General features: G+C 37.0%; 1 protein-coding gene across 1 annotated transcript in view; it reads right to left on the reverse strand.

The window, feature by feature from the left end:
* Positions 1-9,943, reverse strand: part of LOC135195027 (bestrophin-4-like) — an 83,065-nt gene extending 73,122 nt beyond the window's left edge. The window contains exon 1 of the mRNA XM_064221335.1: positions 9,722-9,943. The gene's annotated coding sequence lies outside the window, so the exon portion shown is untranslated. The remainder of the gene's footprint in view (positions 1-9,721) is intronic.
* Between the last annotated feature and the right edge of the window lie 6,021 nt (positions 9,944-15,964).

Raw genomic sequence — 15,964 nt, forward strand, 5'->3', positions numbered from 1 at the left:
CGGTCAACTCCTTTCATTCCTTCCTCCAGCTTTACGACTATATAATATATTACAATATATATATATAGTAATTTATATATAGGTATGTATAGATCATGTTAATATATACACAAAAATATATATATATATATATATATATATATAGATATATATATAATTTTCATATATATTAGAATATTTATATAGAGGTATGTATAGAGACATGTTTATATATACACACAAATAATATATATATATATATATATATATATATATATATATATATATATATATATATATATATATATATATATATATATATATGAGGAACAGAAATATGTCGCTCGCGACTTCTTCTACATCCTCGTGACGAGATTGGCCTCAAGAACGTAAGGCGTACTCACAAAAATCCTGTAGTAATATTCTCGAGTTTTTTTTCTCTCTCTTTTTTTTTTTTTTTTTTTTTGTTTGTTATACCGCGCGAGAGCCACTCTGGGTCAAGAGAGGGATTCCCATTACAAAAGCAGCGAGGATAATCGAGATAATCGCCTTCAGTTGCCATTGGCAAGAGCATCTCAATCATGTGAATCGCATGGCGGCACTTTACATCTTTGATCATAATGATTCCAACCTTTACACCAAGTATCCAGCACTATCGGTAGAATTGAAGAGTCTCGAATAACGTATTGTGTGACGCAGATGTAACATCATTTGTACTCGATTTGTATTCAATTTTATCAATATTTTGGGCGTTCGAGTCACATCAGACCTCCCATGGAAAGATCACACAGTTCAGTTGGCTGAATCATTCTCTAAAATAGTTTGGTATGTTGGTCAAAGACCTCCCAAAGCAAAGGTTACATAATAAATCGCTATATACTGCACAGGAAACAAAAATAGGCGCATTTGATGACCCTGATGTCTTTTGTTAATTTATTATTATTATTATTATTATTATTATTATTATTATTATTATTATTATTATTATTATATTATTATTATTATTGTACTTAGGAAGCAGACCCTCTCTCAAGCATACTTTATTAAAAGTAATGGCTACTTCAGCAGCGTTACACTTGTAGAGAATCTTCTCTATTTTCCAGATAGCGGCTATTATTATTATATTCAGTAGATGAAACCTGTTCATATGGAACAAGCCCAAGGGTGCCATTGAATTAAAATTCAAGCTTCCAAAGAAAATGGTCTACATTAAGAAGTAAGAAGAAGTAAAGGAAAATACAGAGAGAAGAGATCAAGTTATGAAAACTTTATTCCTTCTATTTGCACATTCGCCTTTTGAGTCTATCCTCTGCACTGTCTTCGTAGCCGTTATTTTGACCAGTGTTTCGTCGAGCCTGAACAGAGTCCGTCCATCTCACTGGGGACCAATTAACACCTGCCTGGTTATCTCTTCCGGCGTCACCAAATGCAAGTCATAATCCTTTGATTACAAATGTCGGCGAGTAGCTTTGGGATTCTCTGCTTCGTCCGTTCTCCCCTGACTTACGAGTTCCCGTGCCTCAGCAGCCTTATCTGTCGCTTCCTTCGGTTAGACCGACTCCTTCACTTCAGTTCTCGTTAAAGCCCGCCTTTAGACCTAACGTTATCGAATTTTTATTTCTGTCCCTGTAACTTTGTGTGCAGTTCTTGTCTTCAAACATTAATTCAGTTTATAGTAAAGCTAAGTGTATCTTAGTTTTACCAGACCACTGAGCTGATTAACAACTCTCCTAGGGCTGGCCCGAAGGATTAGATATTTTTACGTGGCTAGGAACCAGTTGGTTACCTATCAAGGGGTCCTATAGTTTGTGGAATCCGAACCACGTTATATCGAGATATTAATTTCCATCACCAGAAATAAATTCTTCAGATTCCGCGTTGGCAGAGCCGAGAATCGTACTTGGGACCACCGGATTTGTAGGCGAGTGCGAAAACCACTCGTCCAACGAGGAACTTCAGTTCGTAGTAAACTGTGTTACTATGTAAAAGACAAAAGCGAAGAATATCGATCCTCATCAGTCTTTTAACGTCAACACTAATTTTGGATTTTTATTACACAAACTGCTATTCACGAGAGTGTGAATTCCTTAGCAGCATTAAATCAGTTCTGATCTCTCTTGACTTATACCTTAACAAGCACGAAAGGACTTCGTTCTACTCTCACATAATCAGTGGATCATGTAAGAGGTCGCCATGGCAGAGTGAACGAAGCATTTGGATTTGGATTTATATAGATTTTTGGCATTATTCCAAGCACTGGGGCAACTAAGGCCATTCAGCGCTGAAACGGAAATTGACAGTAAAAGGTTTGAAAGGTGTAACAGGAGGAAAACCTCAAAGCAGTTGCATTATGAAACAAATTGTTAAGACAGAAAGATGGTAGAAAGAGAATATGAACGGAGGTACAGTAAGAGGAATGACAGTAGTTGCAGCTAGGGGCCGAAGGCACGCTGCAAAGAACCTCAAGTAATGCCCTACATTGCACTGAATGAGGTGCACTGACGGCACTACCCCCCTACGGGGGAATGAACAAAGGAGCAGCAAATGCGAATCAACTGACTTCAGTTGCTACTGTGGGAATGAAATCGTCCTTGTGACAGCTTGGGATCCTCTTCCATTGAACGACTCGTAACGACAGTAGTCGTTGCGACGCCAGTTTGCATTAGCCAATCAATGACTGTAATTTCCTTCTTCCCCCTCGAAGCATAGCCTTGAAATTTCGGCATGTCATTGTCATGCGTAATTGCCATTCGGTTTTTTCAAGGTTTGGGAAAGAAAAAGCTAATATTTTACGATTAGAATTACTATAATTCGTACAATAATTCGTAAGGATGATTGCATATCGACGTTAAAACAATGTCATGTTTTTTTCCAGAAGTTAGAACCACACGTGTTCGTGAAGGTGTTGTCCCACGAAACACGACTATTTACTTCAGTTTTGCTATCAGTACTGGTTACCTGGTTATAAAGTAAGCGGAAGGATGGTACATTGCACCGGAAGACCTGGTAATGGAAGATTTTGAAAAATAAAAAAATTGATCAAGGTAGAATTGAAAAAAAGATTGGTTATCCTTAAAAATTTTCATAAAAGAAATGTGTAAGTGTACCGATGTTCATATATTTAATATATATAAACATGTATGTATACACGTAAATATACATACACACACACACACACACACACACATATATATATATATATATATATAATGTATATGTTTGTGTGAGTGTGTATTTTGTTTTTTCTCGTAGTCCAGTGGTTAGGACACTCGCCTTACTTGCTCACATGAAAAAGTCCCGCGTTTGATTTGTCCGATTCCATAAAGATTTGGGACACTTTTTGGCAGTTTCCTTAAATCGTCTTTGTGTGTCAGTTAACCTGAGCGACTTTGTACCAGGAAGTTCGGTTAATCGACATAAGTAGTACGTCGCTGCCAGGTTAGAGAACCGGATCTCTCTCTCTCTCTCTCTCTCTAGCGAGAAAATGCGTTTGGTGAACTACTATCTACAAATCTCGAAATATCGCGTTTTGCTTTCGCAGAAGGAAACTCGTGATCTATATTCGTGCGTTTTGATGGGATAGAAGACCTTGCAAGTCTCGTTTGTTTCTGTGATGGAGAGAGAGAGAGAGGGAGAGAGAGAGAGAGAGAGAGAGAGAGGAGAGAGAGGGTTGGGGGGGGGGGGGAGAGATATTCCTTGGGGCAAAAGGAAGAAATATGATTGTAATAATCGTGTTTCCTAGTCTAATTTACCGTACACAACTTATTCTATTTGTGTACAATTTGAATTTCGTTCAGGGTTCAACGATATTCGGGAATCAAATTCACTATATAAGCTGCATATATCAGTTGATTAACATTTTTCTGGTAGAAGCTGAATCCTTTAATTAATGCTGAGACAAGTCAAGGGAACGTTTAAAACAGAATAAAGGCTGTGTCCCACGGTCATCTTTTCTGACATTTCTTAGTGGCCAGATGCTCCAAACTTCGCTTCAAGCGGGTAATAAAGGAAGCAAAGTAGTAGTAGAAGACGGGATTTGTCTTTGAAACGGCTTACCTGGGGTCAGACTGGCTGATCGCCCTAGGTATAACACCGCCTTAGTCAACACGGCAAGACTTCAGTTGTGCGCCGACATGCAAAAATATTTAGTAACTGAAGCAAAGTTCGTTGACAGAACCGTCAAAGACACCAGAAATATTGCCTATGCAATATTACCTTAACTCGAATTGAACACCTCAGAGCAGTGGGCTTCTTTCTGGGGTAGAACGAACTATTCATTTGACGTTCATGATATTAAGGTGTATAGATCCGTGATTCCCAACTTTATTTTATTTTTTATTTTTGGGGGGCCATGCGCCACCTAATCACCTCTAGAATCCTGATGCACCCTTATATATTCACGTGGAGGAAGCCTAAAAACCCATTAACTTGGTTTTAACATTCTCGAATTTTCCCCTTAAAATTCAAATTACCAGGTGGCGCGAACACCCCACGTTGGGAACCACTGGTCTAGACTTACCATATATAGTATATATTATAAACAGCAATAACAACTAACGTTCAGATTACGGCTGCATTTGCATACCTAAAGTATTTTCGGAAAAAGCGTTCATTGGTTGCAGGTCCACAATAATATAGCATGCGAGTTTATGGTCTTTAATGGATATTAAAAGCTTTCGAACCTTGTGCTAGGTTCATCTTCAGTGTTCATTGTTAGCACACTGAACGGAACCATATTTCTGATCGTACCTAGGAAAGGCGGCAAAGTTTTGTGATTCACGCCCGATACTCCTTTCAGCGTCGAAGTACCGTTAATTATAAGCTATGTCCAAAGCTGTCAGGGTGGTTCAAGGTCAAAATCTGGAGAAGAAATAAACTCATATGATCTGATAATACAAACATAACACACAAGAACGTGGTTTGTTTTTTTGTTTGTATGGTGTTTTTACGTTGCATGGAACCAGTGGTTATTCAGCAACGGGACCAACGGCATTACGTGACTTCCGAACCATGTCGAGAGTGAACTTCTATCACCAGAAATACACATATCTAACCCCTCAGCGGAATGCCCGATAATCGAACTCGCGGCCACCGAGGTGGCAGGCCAAGACTATACCGAGGCGCTCGCAAGAACATGGTTTCATAGGCGTGGTAGCATAAAAAAAAAGTGAAAGTTCTCGTGTATGACCCGATGGTTTTATGGTCTTGGTTCTTTCAAGATCTACATTCTCTGTTTAGACTTTGGGTTCTGTAAGAGCTTACCTGCCCCACTGTGACCGGAATGTATGGCCACCTGTTCAATGCCCCAGGCGAAGGCCATTCAGTCTGGGCTCCATAGGCTTTGTTGACTGGCGTGATCCAAAAAACACATTTTTTTTTTTTTTTTTTTTTTTTTTTTACAGATCAGTGTTGCAAGAATTGCTATCGATAGACAGCGCAAACCAGTTATATATATATATATATATATATATATATATATATATATATATATATATATATATATATATATATATATATATATATATATATATATATATATATATATATATATATATATATATATATATATATATATATATATAGAGGTATACATGGGTATATATATATAACATATATATATATATATATATATATATATATATATTTATATATATATAATGTAGCACTTAAGTCTACGTGCTTGAGAATATCATAACATCCAAGTACGAAAGCAAGTAAAACCCGGGACTTAGAATAAGTGCTTTCGTAGTTTATTCTACATTTTCACTGAGTCCCGGTTTTCACTCGCCTTCTTATGTGGATTTTATGATATATATATATATATATATATATATATATATATATATATATATATATATATATATATACATAAACAATAACACTTAAAAATTTTCTGTGCGTTAATACATTTACTAACAGGACCTCATTGAATGCAGATGGTATGTAGCGGAGATATTAAAAAAAAAGAAAAAAAACGTACAAGCTTTCCAGTACTAACAGTCCTTATTGTTAAGTATCCACCGAATGAGAACTGTCAGTCCTGAAAAGCTTGTAACTGTTCTTTAATAAATATCTCCACCATTCAATGAGGTCCTGCTAGTATAATATTTGAATTATAACATGACGTATAAGATCAATATTTCGTTTATATTCTTATTCAAAATACTCTTTGAAGTGGCTGATTCACTATACCGGTAGTATGTTTCCCCGGCTAAAAGCTAAGGCCAGGTTAGTTCAAACTAAATTTGGTGTAGGATTAGGTCAATTTAGGTTTCCGTGATAAACTGGCCCTACTGATGCAATGACAGTGAAATAAAATATCGTGAAAGTGTACTTAAATTTTGAATCACGAATATTAAAGTATAGTTTCTCCATGACTTTACTTCGTTTAAAATTGTGAATTAAAACTTTCGCTTTTTATTAATATGATTTTAATCAATTTGGCTTCGTGTGTTGCTGGGTTCCAAGTTCTCCAAATTTGCACGACTGATTCTCAGAATAAATTGTCAAGAAGCCTTGAAATATAATCACTTACATTTTTCATATACAATGAATGAGAAGCTCTAATAGTTCATCGCGTGTGCGATTAGGTCAGTCGAAAAGATCTTTACTGATTTATAGTGAATATTAGGCTGGCGTCACATTATGCACTTGTGCTGACTTTTACGTCAGGACACTTGCTCGTAATTAATAAATCAGTGCACGGTATTATGCGTTATTAATTACCTCATGCGTTGTCATTGTCATTCTGTGCAAGTGATCCGGTATCATTCCCGAACAACAATCGTTCAAGGACTGAATAACTGTTGCTGGTCCATTGAGAGAGAGAGAGAGAGAGAGAGAGAGAGAGAGAGAGAGAGAGAGAATTAGTGAACTTAATAACGAATCGTCGTTAAAGAAACGAAAAAAAAGCTTCAAAGGAAATTTAAGCTAAAAATTTCATGCCTGTACCTATTCGGGAGAAATGTTAATGTTATTCTTTTATTGTGACAACTTCTGGCGTGGAAATCACTGATTTGTGTTAACAGATAAAAATATAATTCTCTGGTGAAAGAAACAATCATTCTGTGGCAAATGCGGATGTATGAACAAAAATTGAGGTAATTTACTCCTCGGGTAAAACACAATTTTATTGATCGTTTTCCTGATCTTGTTCTCATGAGTTGAAATTTACTTTTTTGTAAGTTCTGCCAATTTTTAAAGTTCTTTGGCAGAAGTTCATTTAACAGCTTTCGCCCTTTAAGAATCTTGTCAGGAAATTAGATAAATGGCTCCTCTGCAAAGAACTTGTTTTAAAATACTTTTTTATGGTCCTGTTCTGTAACGAGAAATGATGCAGTAATTGTGGGTGGATTTTACTCCGCCTTCAAAAAAATACTGTCATGAACTGTATGTAGATCGTCCTCTGAAGTATTAAGGAAATTTTCTATTCTGTAATCTTTACAACATTTTAAAAATAAAAAAATTAAAAACTTATTTTTTCTTCAAAAAAGACTTAATAATGGACTATCGTTTCCTTGAAAAATAATTCGCAAATTATTATTTTTTTCTTTTTCCGTCAAGTAAGTCTTTTCCAAGAAATGAAATACAGCGATTGAATACTAAAAACCAATGATTAACAAAGGTTTTGTTAGGCGATCTAAAAAAAAAATTTTTTAAATCAACAATGAAACAAGCACAAGCATGAGCAAAATCAGAAGAAAATTAAGACCAAAGCAAAGGTTTGTCCATAATCCAGTTTCTACCTGAGGTGCACCTTTTCTGTTCAATAGCAAAATAATAATAAATAAATAAATAAACTTTATTCTTTCTAATTCATAAGACAAAAAAAATTCCCCAAATGAAAAACTGTATCCGAATTTGCAGCATTTTTTTCCCTCCTGTAAGAAACCATTTTTGGATCTGACCTAAATAGTGACCCCCAAGAGTTTTCGGGGGTCGTGATCTGGGACTAATATCTCTTGGGATCATTATCTTTATGGTATTTACTTTCTTCTGTTTATGTCTCTACGGTATCCCCAACGGGCTTGTCCTAGGAAAGATCCAATATTTTTTTTCCTTAGAGATCAGCTAACTTTTTTATTTATTTATTTTTTTTTTGGTTAAGGAAGAATACTTTCATTGCTGTTCTAAATCTAAAATAAGACTTATTTTCCCTGCTACATGGGACGTTCTAGGGTTACGTCCACACTACAGTTTAATATCTCACAAAAATAAGTCTTATTTTAGATATGGAACAGCAATGAAATTATTCTTCCTTAACCAATAAATAAAGAAATAAATAAATAAGCACAAAAGTTAACTGACCTCTACGAAAAAAAATTGGATCTTTCCTAGTACAAGCCCGTTGGGGATACCGTAAAGACAAACTTACCACGCAGGCATCACAAACAGGTAGACTTACTGGTAGTTATAACCAGTGCTTCCGCCGCTTAATACGATTAGCGAGTACTGGCAAAAGCTTTCCTTCTCCACCGACGGTCACTGACTTTCCTTCAACCTATTTTGTGAAGTTTAAGAGACTATAGTTGCTGCCTAGTTTTTATGGCATGCTTCACTGTAAGTGTGGAAACACCCTGAGATTTTGGCAGTTGTATTGTCTGTTAAGCATTCAAAAGGCTAAAGCATATTTTTGGAAAACTTTCACACACACACACACACACACACACACACACACACACACACACACACACACATATATATATATATATATATATATATATATATATATATATATATATATATATATTAATATCTATATATATATATATATATATATATATATACTATATATATGTTTGTTTAACCAATCAAAAGGACAACGTCTAAAAAGATATATATAATGTAGTCTTGTTTTACCAGTCAAAAGGACAACCTCTGAAAAATGAGATATTGTTATCGGACTCTAAAATTTTAATAGGAGAGAGAGAGAGAGAGAGAGAGAGAGAGAGAGAGAGAGAGAGAGAGAGAGAGAGAGAGAGAGGCACAGGTGTTTTCAGTGCAGCGTGAACGAATTACTAATGGAGTCAAACTGACACACTCTGAAATAATCGAATATTCATGGAAGTAGTGATCATAAAATATATATTAAGTCACAAGTAAAGTAACAATTTCTCTATTATTTCATTTTCTATTGGGGGGAGAGAGTGTGGCATATTGTATCCACTGTAAGAGTGGGGTAAAGCAAAGCAAAACAAAATGTGAATATAATTAACGTTAATTAATCCAGAACTTTGACATTTATTACCTGACCTTGTATTTGACTGACAGTAACCATTTCTCGACTTCATAAATAAAAATTAAAATGTATACTGCCTTAAATTAATAGTTTAGCAGTTATGAATAAATAGTTCTATAATATTCTAAACGTTGCTTGCTTCGCCCGGGCCTTCTTGTCTAACGAGAATGTTATCTTTATCATATTTAACACAAAATCATACACAAGAGCTTGCAAGCATTCCCTGCAGGAATGCGCGCACACAGACGTGGTTTTGTCGACAACGATTAAGATATAACGAAAATGCATGGAGGTATTCAACACCAGAAGAGATCACCCAGTAGTGATACAATAACAATAATAATATTAATGACAATAATAATTGCACTGAGCGGTAATCAGCTTTAGGGGAAGTTTGTCACCGGAGTGGACCACAAGCAACTTTTTATTCCCATGCTTGGGTTGGCTTATCAAGCTAATGCGACAGTTGAGGGAAAAAAAGAATGCAAAAGATGATGTACTTACATTAACACCGGAGTAAAAGATGTCCCGAGTTCAGCATCTGATATCCTTAAATATCGATCAAACACATCACTTTTTTACTCCCAAATTAGCTCCACCAAAGGAAGGGAAACGCGGAGCGAGAGAAAAGAGAGGACACCTTAACACCTGCACTTCACCGCAATGACTGAACAAGTGAACTTGGTCGACCAGTGGCGTTCGCCGCTGGTTGGATGGCGTCTCTGGGCGGCAGGCGTGCCTTTGCAAGTCTCGGAGCCTGATACCAGATATACACCTCCGCTTAAATATGCTGTAATCATACAAGGCGCGTCTTACGTACCCTCGTTGTTTTGTTTTTTTATCATCATCCGCTCGTTTTCTTCTTCTTTGAAACTGGCGCCTAGCGTATATTTCCACGCTTAGTCCAAGTCATGCCTCTTTTGTTTTTCATTCTTGCTTTCACTCCTCTCATTTTTGTTTAGTACCTGGATTTCCTGTGGGTCAAGTCGTGCCCTGAAATGTCCCTTAGCTTGGCTCTCTCTCTCTCTCTCTCTCTCTCTCTCTCTCTCTCTCTCTCTCTCTCTCTCTCTGTAATTTGATATCTGTTTTCATGTCCTCTCAAACTTGAAGTTGAGCATTTCACAAGAAAATATAACACCACTGATATGGAAATCCTTTCTGCTGATAACAGTAGGCGGTGTTAAGGAAATTCCCTGTGATTTCTTAATCTTTCGGTTACATCCATTGATTATAACTTAGGTACTAAAGAAAGAGTAAGCGCTAGATAGAGATTAAAGAGCTGCGTAGATAGTAGGGCAACGGGTTGAAGTAGAGGGACTGTCGATTCACTGCTGATGAACCAACTATGGAGTTACACGAAGCCACTGGTGCTGAGTAAGTTTTCTGCACATGTGGTGAGTCCTAGACTCAGCAGTTAAAGACGAAACGTTGCAGTGATCATTGTCTTGATTTCCATCAAACCACCCCAAAAGGAAAACTGCTTCATGATGAAATAACAATAATATTATTATAATTACTCTCTAACCTCGAAATGTCCCATCATCGAGAGTTTTTATGGTTAAAACTGACCGCCGAAATAGCGTGGTATACCACCCACGACCCACACGATCATTCTCCTCCATTTCTAGCGAAATATATGGCGCTTGCTTTCATCATTTGTGATAGTATATGCGTAAGATACCGCGCACTGATAGTATAAGCTTTCTCCCCTGCGCCACAGCGAGCGGTTAACCAAGCGTACTTTTAAGTTTTTTTATTTATTTTTTTTTTTCAGAGGATTGTAATTTTGTCTTTGTGGTATGTGTAACGTAATTATTTTCCAATTGTTGATCTGAAGCGTTGATGGAGTAATTGGCCGAAGACCAGCTTGAATGGTCAGATTATCATAAAGGAAAGTTATAAATGAATACTTTGACCAGGTGGTAGTCCTGATAGAAAGCGCACAAGGCAGAGGAGAGTGGAAGGAGAGACTTCCCATAAATTAAGAAAAATCTTACGTCAAACAGTTTGTGTTTATGATGTTATTTACGTGTGTCTGTGGAGTTATATGGAAGTCAGATCTCATCACCATGATTTGCTTTTCCAGGCGCCTTTTCCAAGGCGGTTGCTGTTTTGGTTTCTGTTGGGTTGGTTGTGCTGGTGGTGTTGGTGTTCGTGTTCCCATCAGTTCTGCTACTAATCTTGCTCCTGCATATGTCAAGTTATTTGTTTCTGTGATATTGGTGGTGTGTATTAGTCTCATTATTTCATTGACCTCACTTGTTTTCTCCCTTAATTTCTTGGTGTTGTAGGCTTTCATGGAGGGGATCTTTGTTCTCTCTGTATCTGGCTTCATCCATTGTCTGATCTTTTCTACCCATTCCGTCCTGTCTGTTACTTCGTCGGTGTTTCTTCTTGTGTCGTTTGATACCTCATCATCCCTGTCGTCTTCTGTGGCATCGTCTCTCAGTTCGTCTTCTTGTAATTCGTTGCCGTGTGTCATTTCCCTGTCCAGTTCCTCTCTTTCTGTTGGGAAGAGCCAGTTCTTTTTCTTTATGTTCCTTACTTGGTCTGCCAGCTTCTGCTCTGTTTGGGGGTGTTATTCCTCTCATTCCAGATGATTCTGACCAGCCATTCTTCTATATCCTCTTAGCTTCCGTCGGGTTGCTTGCTTTGATGGTACGCATCTCCATATTTCCTTATTTTCTTCTCTTGTCCATTTCTTCCTTTGGTTTGCTTCTGTAGCTCCAGTCTCTGGTTGTTGGTTACTGTCGTTGTGGTGGTCAGTTGCTGGATGACGACCTCCAAGTACCTGACCATCCTCCCTTTCAATTGGGCTGAATACCTGGCTGCCGGACGAAGTTCCTCTGTTGCCAGAGGTTCCATTTACGTCGTCGTTTAATTCTTCATTTCTTTCAATCATTGCTGAGTTTTGCTATTTAACCCATAGCTGGACCCTACCCCATCAGGAATAGGTACTCATTTACCGCTGAGTAGACTGAGGAAATTATGGTAAAGATCCTTTCCCAAGGAATCAATGCCGAGGAGAGCGGTCACCCATCCAACGACTGACCAGCCCCAATGTTGCTTAACCAGTCAATTGACGACCTAATCCACTCTGCCACGGCGCCACACAAGTATTATTATTATTATTATTATTATTATTATTATTATTATTATTATTATTATTATTATTATTATTATTATCATCATCATAATAGAAAGGAAGTTTCAGAGGGACTCCTTTACAAAAGTAAATGAATAAATAAACACCATTCCAACTTATATTAAGTGTTTCCATGTTTTATTATATGTCAAGTTGAGTTTTATTGTCCCTGGGACATGAGATTTGTATTTTCACAAAAGATTTACCTTTATAAAAATGTAGTCATCACCCGCCGGTGGATATTTTGCCAGGCTACCTGCATCAAACCAAAAATAAAGCAAGCGTTTCCTTGTAAAATTTTCAATACCCCGAGAAGACTTGGATATTCGTCCAATGGAAGAAGCTGTACGATCTATTGAGAAATTGAGAATAAATAAGATGTCAAGTATTTGGACTTGTAATGGTCTTGGTCATGGTGCAGAAGAGAAAAATATCCATTATAGTCGATGGGCTTAAGTATAAAAAGCTGAATTTTACGGCACATAGTGAAACCAGAATGAAAGGGCTTGGTGTTCAGGATATTGAAAGACAAATAGGGATTGTGTTTGAGGCAGCTGGGAAATGTAGGGCAAAGGATGAAGTTGGTCTACTTGCGTGACTGTCCAGAAGATATGGGAACGTGAAAACTGCAAATGTTAGTCAAAGGACTTGCGTGGGTAAAATTTGAAATGTCAGGAGAAAACGTTAAGATGGTAGGTGTGCATGACCCAATAATGGAAATCAGAGTCTGAATCTGTTCTTGTCTGATTCGAACGAAGTAGTAAGTGATGGGAAGAGACTGCACGGTAATGTTCTTCTGAATGCTGGGAGTGAATGAGAATGGAGATCTATGTGAAAATATTTTATGAAGTGTCTTGACGGTTGTTCATAATATGTGGAAAAGTAAATGGTCCAAAGTAGATGAATGAATAATGACTGTTGATGAAAGTAATGATGATGAGGTGGGTGGGTTGGAGCGAGTGGTTAGAATTATATTCCATTCCGGAAATCGCAGACAATCACATCAGAAGAAACATTTATTGAGACGTTTCGCACATATAATGTGCATCTTCAGTCTGTTGAGATAAAAACATATATATTAACATTCAATAAGACCAGGATTCCTAATATAGTAAAAAATACAAGACTAAAATTGACAAAAAAGACTAAAAATAGACAAGTAGAACGAAAAAGTTAAAAAGTACAAATAAAAAACAAATACCAAGGCGCAACCAACCGTTAGTTGAGAAGGACTAGACTTGGGCAAGAAGTTAAAACGTTGACTATGCCAGATCAAGCGGAGAAGATGAAACTCCACTATTCAACGAGGGAACAAGACGTTTAATATATAAAGACTCTAGAGTGGTTAGGTAATCAGAGTCTTTAACTGGGCCTTAAATAGAGAAGTGTTGTTTCTTCACCTCTATCTTGCAATTGATTGCGTGATTTTTTATGTTTGAGTGTTCAGGCTTACTTAATTTTTGACCCGTCCTAAAACTAAAGCTCATGTGACTGCAGTATCTCATCGCAAATTTTTTTATGTCTAGTCTTGAACAAGAATTTTTGAATTCTTGTCCTGATTCTTTTAAACCATTGTTCTACAGAAATTATGTGGACGATACCTTCGCCCTTTTTAGATACGAATGGTAAGCTTTACAATTTTTACAGTTTATTAATTTGAAACACCCTAACATTAATTTTACTGTGGAACTCGAAAACTGTAATTCCTTACCGTTTCTTGATATTTGTATTACTAGTGATCAGTCAGTTTTTAACACCTCACTTTTTAGGAAGAAAACATATACGGGACTTTCTAATAATTTTTATAGCTCTTGTCAAAAGGAGTTTTAAGCTTGATGCCATCTCCACTCTGGTTCATAGAGCAATAAAGTAATCATCAAACTGGGATATCTTTCATAAGGAAATTGAGTTTTTATCTAATATCTTCCAACGAAACTCGTACCCTAAGGATGTATTTTTTAATATTGTTAACAAACTTTTAACTTTGCATTTTAAACCACCCATTCCATTGATAGTCGTACCAAAGAAACTAATGTATGCATCCATACCATATATATACACAAGAGCAAATTTTCACAACACCTAACTAGAATTATTGGAAGTGAAATTCCCTGTCTAAATATAAAACTTATATTTAACAACCCAAGCAAAATAGGCTCTTTTTTTTCTGCTTCAAAGATCGTCTGCAGCAGTTCATGCGATCTAACGTGGTATACAAATTTACGTGCCCGGGATGTCCCGGAATTTACGTTGGATCGACTAAGAGGCTGCTGCAGATGAGATACTGCAGTCACACGGGCTTTAGTTTTAGGATGGGTCAAAAATTAAGTAGGCCTGAACACTCAAACATAAAAAATCACGCAATCAATTGCAAGATAGAAGTGAAGAAACAACACTTCTCTATTTTAGGCTCAGTTAAAGACTCTGATTACCTAACCACTCTAGAGTCATTATATATTAAACGTATGTTCCCCCTTTTTGAATAGTGGAGTTTCATATTCTCCGCTTTATCTGGCATAGTCAACGTTTTAACTTCTTGCCCAAGTCTAGTCATTCCACCTCCTTCCTTCTCAACTAACGGTTGGTTGCGCCTTGGTATTTGTTTTTTATTTGTACTTTTTACTTTTTCGTTTTACTTGTCAATTTTTAGTCCTTTTTGTCAATTTTAAGTTAATTTTAGTCTTGTATTTTTTACTATATTAAGAATCCTGCTCTTATTGAATGTTGATATGTGTGTTTTTATCTCAACAGACTGAAGTTGCACATTGTATGTGCGAAACGTCTCAATAAATGTTTCTTCTGATGTGGTTGTCTGCGATTTCCTAAATGGATGTATGTGATATACCTGCATAGCCTATATATATACATAAACACATTCATAACACTAGTTTCCCTCTAGAAGGATAACTCTAATAATAAAGCAAAACAACTCACTACAGCCTTTAACTAGTGAATCAATGTTGATTCTCTTGTGTAGGGAACCTCCATTACATCAGGCACTGCTTATGGGCTCAGCAGCATTTCTTCGAAACTGATACACACACACACGCACTTACATACACAAGCACACACACATGTACACGCATACAGCATCTGCCTTGAAGGCCTCTGTATTCCAACAACACCTATCCCATCTCCAGCTATAAATTGTCTTAGGTTTTCGTCCCACAATTTTAGTTTTCTGTAAAAGGACACTATTGAGATAGCTTTGTCAGTCCGTCCGCACTTTTTCTGTCTGTCCTCAGATCTTAAAAGCTACCGAGGCTAGAGGGCAGCAAATTGGTACGTTGATCATCCACCCTCCAATCGTCAAACATAACAAATTGCAGCACTCTAGCCTCAGTAGTTTTTTTTTTTTTTAAGGCTAAAGTTAGTCATAATTGTGGATCTGGGAACGATATAGGACAGGCAGCTACCGGACCGTGGTTAAAGTTGCACGTGCTGCGGCTCACACAGCATTGTACCGAGGCCACCGAAAGATAGATTTATTGGATTTATTTTCAGTGGCCTTGATTATACGCTGTACAGAAAACTCGATTCTTCGGCGCATTTTTTACTTGTTCTTCAAAACCCTCAGTGGCATGCTCGGTATGTTGTTGGCG

The sequence above is a fragment of the Macrobrachium nipponense genome, chromosome 15, assembly GCF_015104395.2.
Source record: "Macrobrachium nipponense isolate FS-2020 chromosome 15, ASM1510439v2, whole genome shotgun sequence".
Classification (NCBI taxonomy): Eukaryota; Metazoa; Arthropoda; class Malacostraca; order Decapoda; family Palaemonidae; genus Macrobrachium; species Macrobrachium nipponense.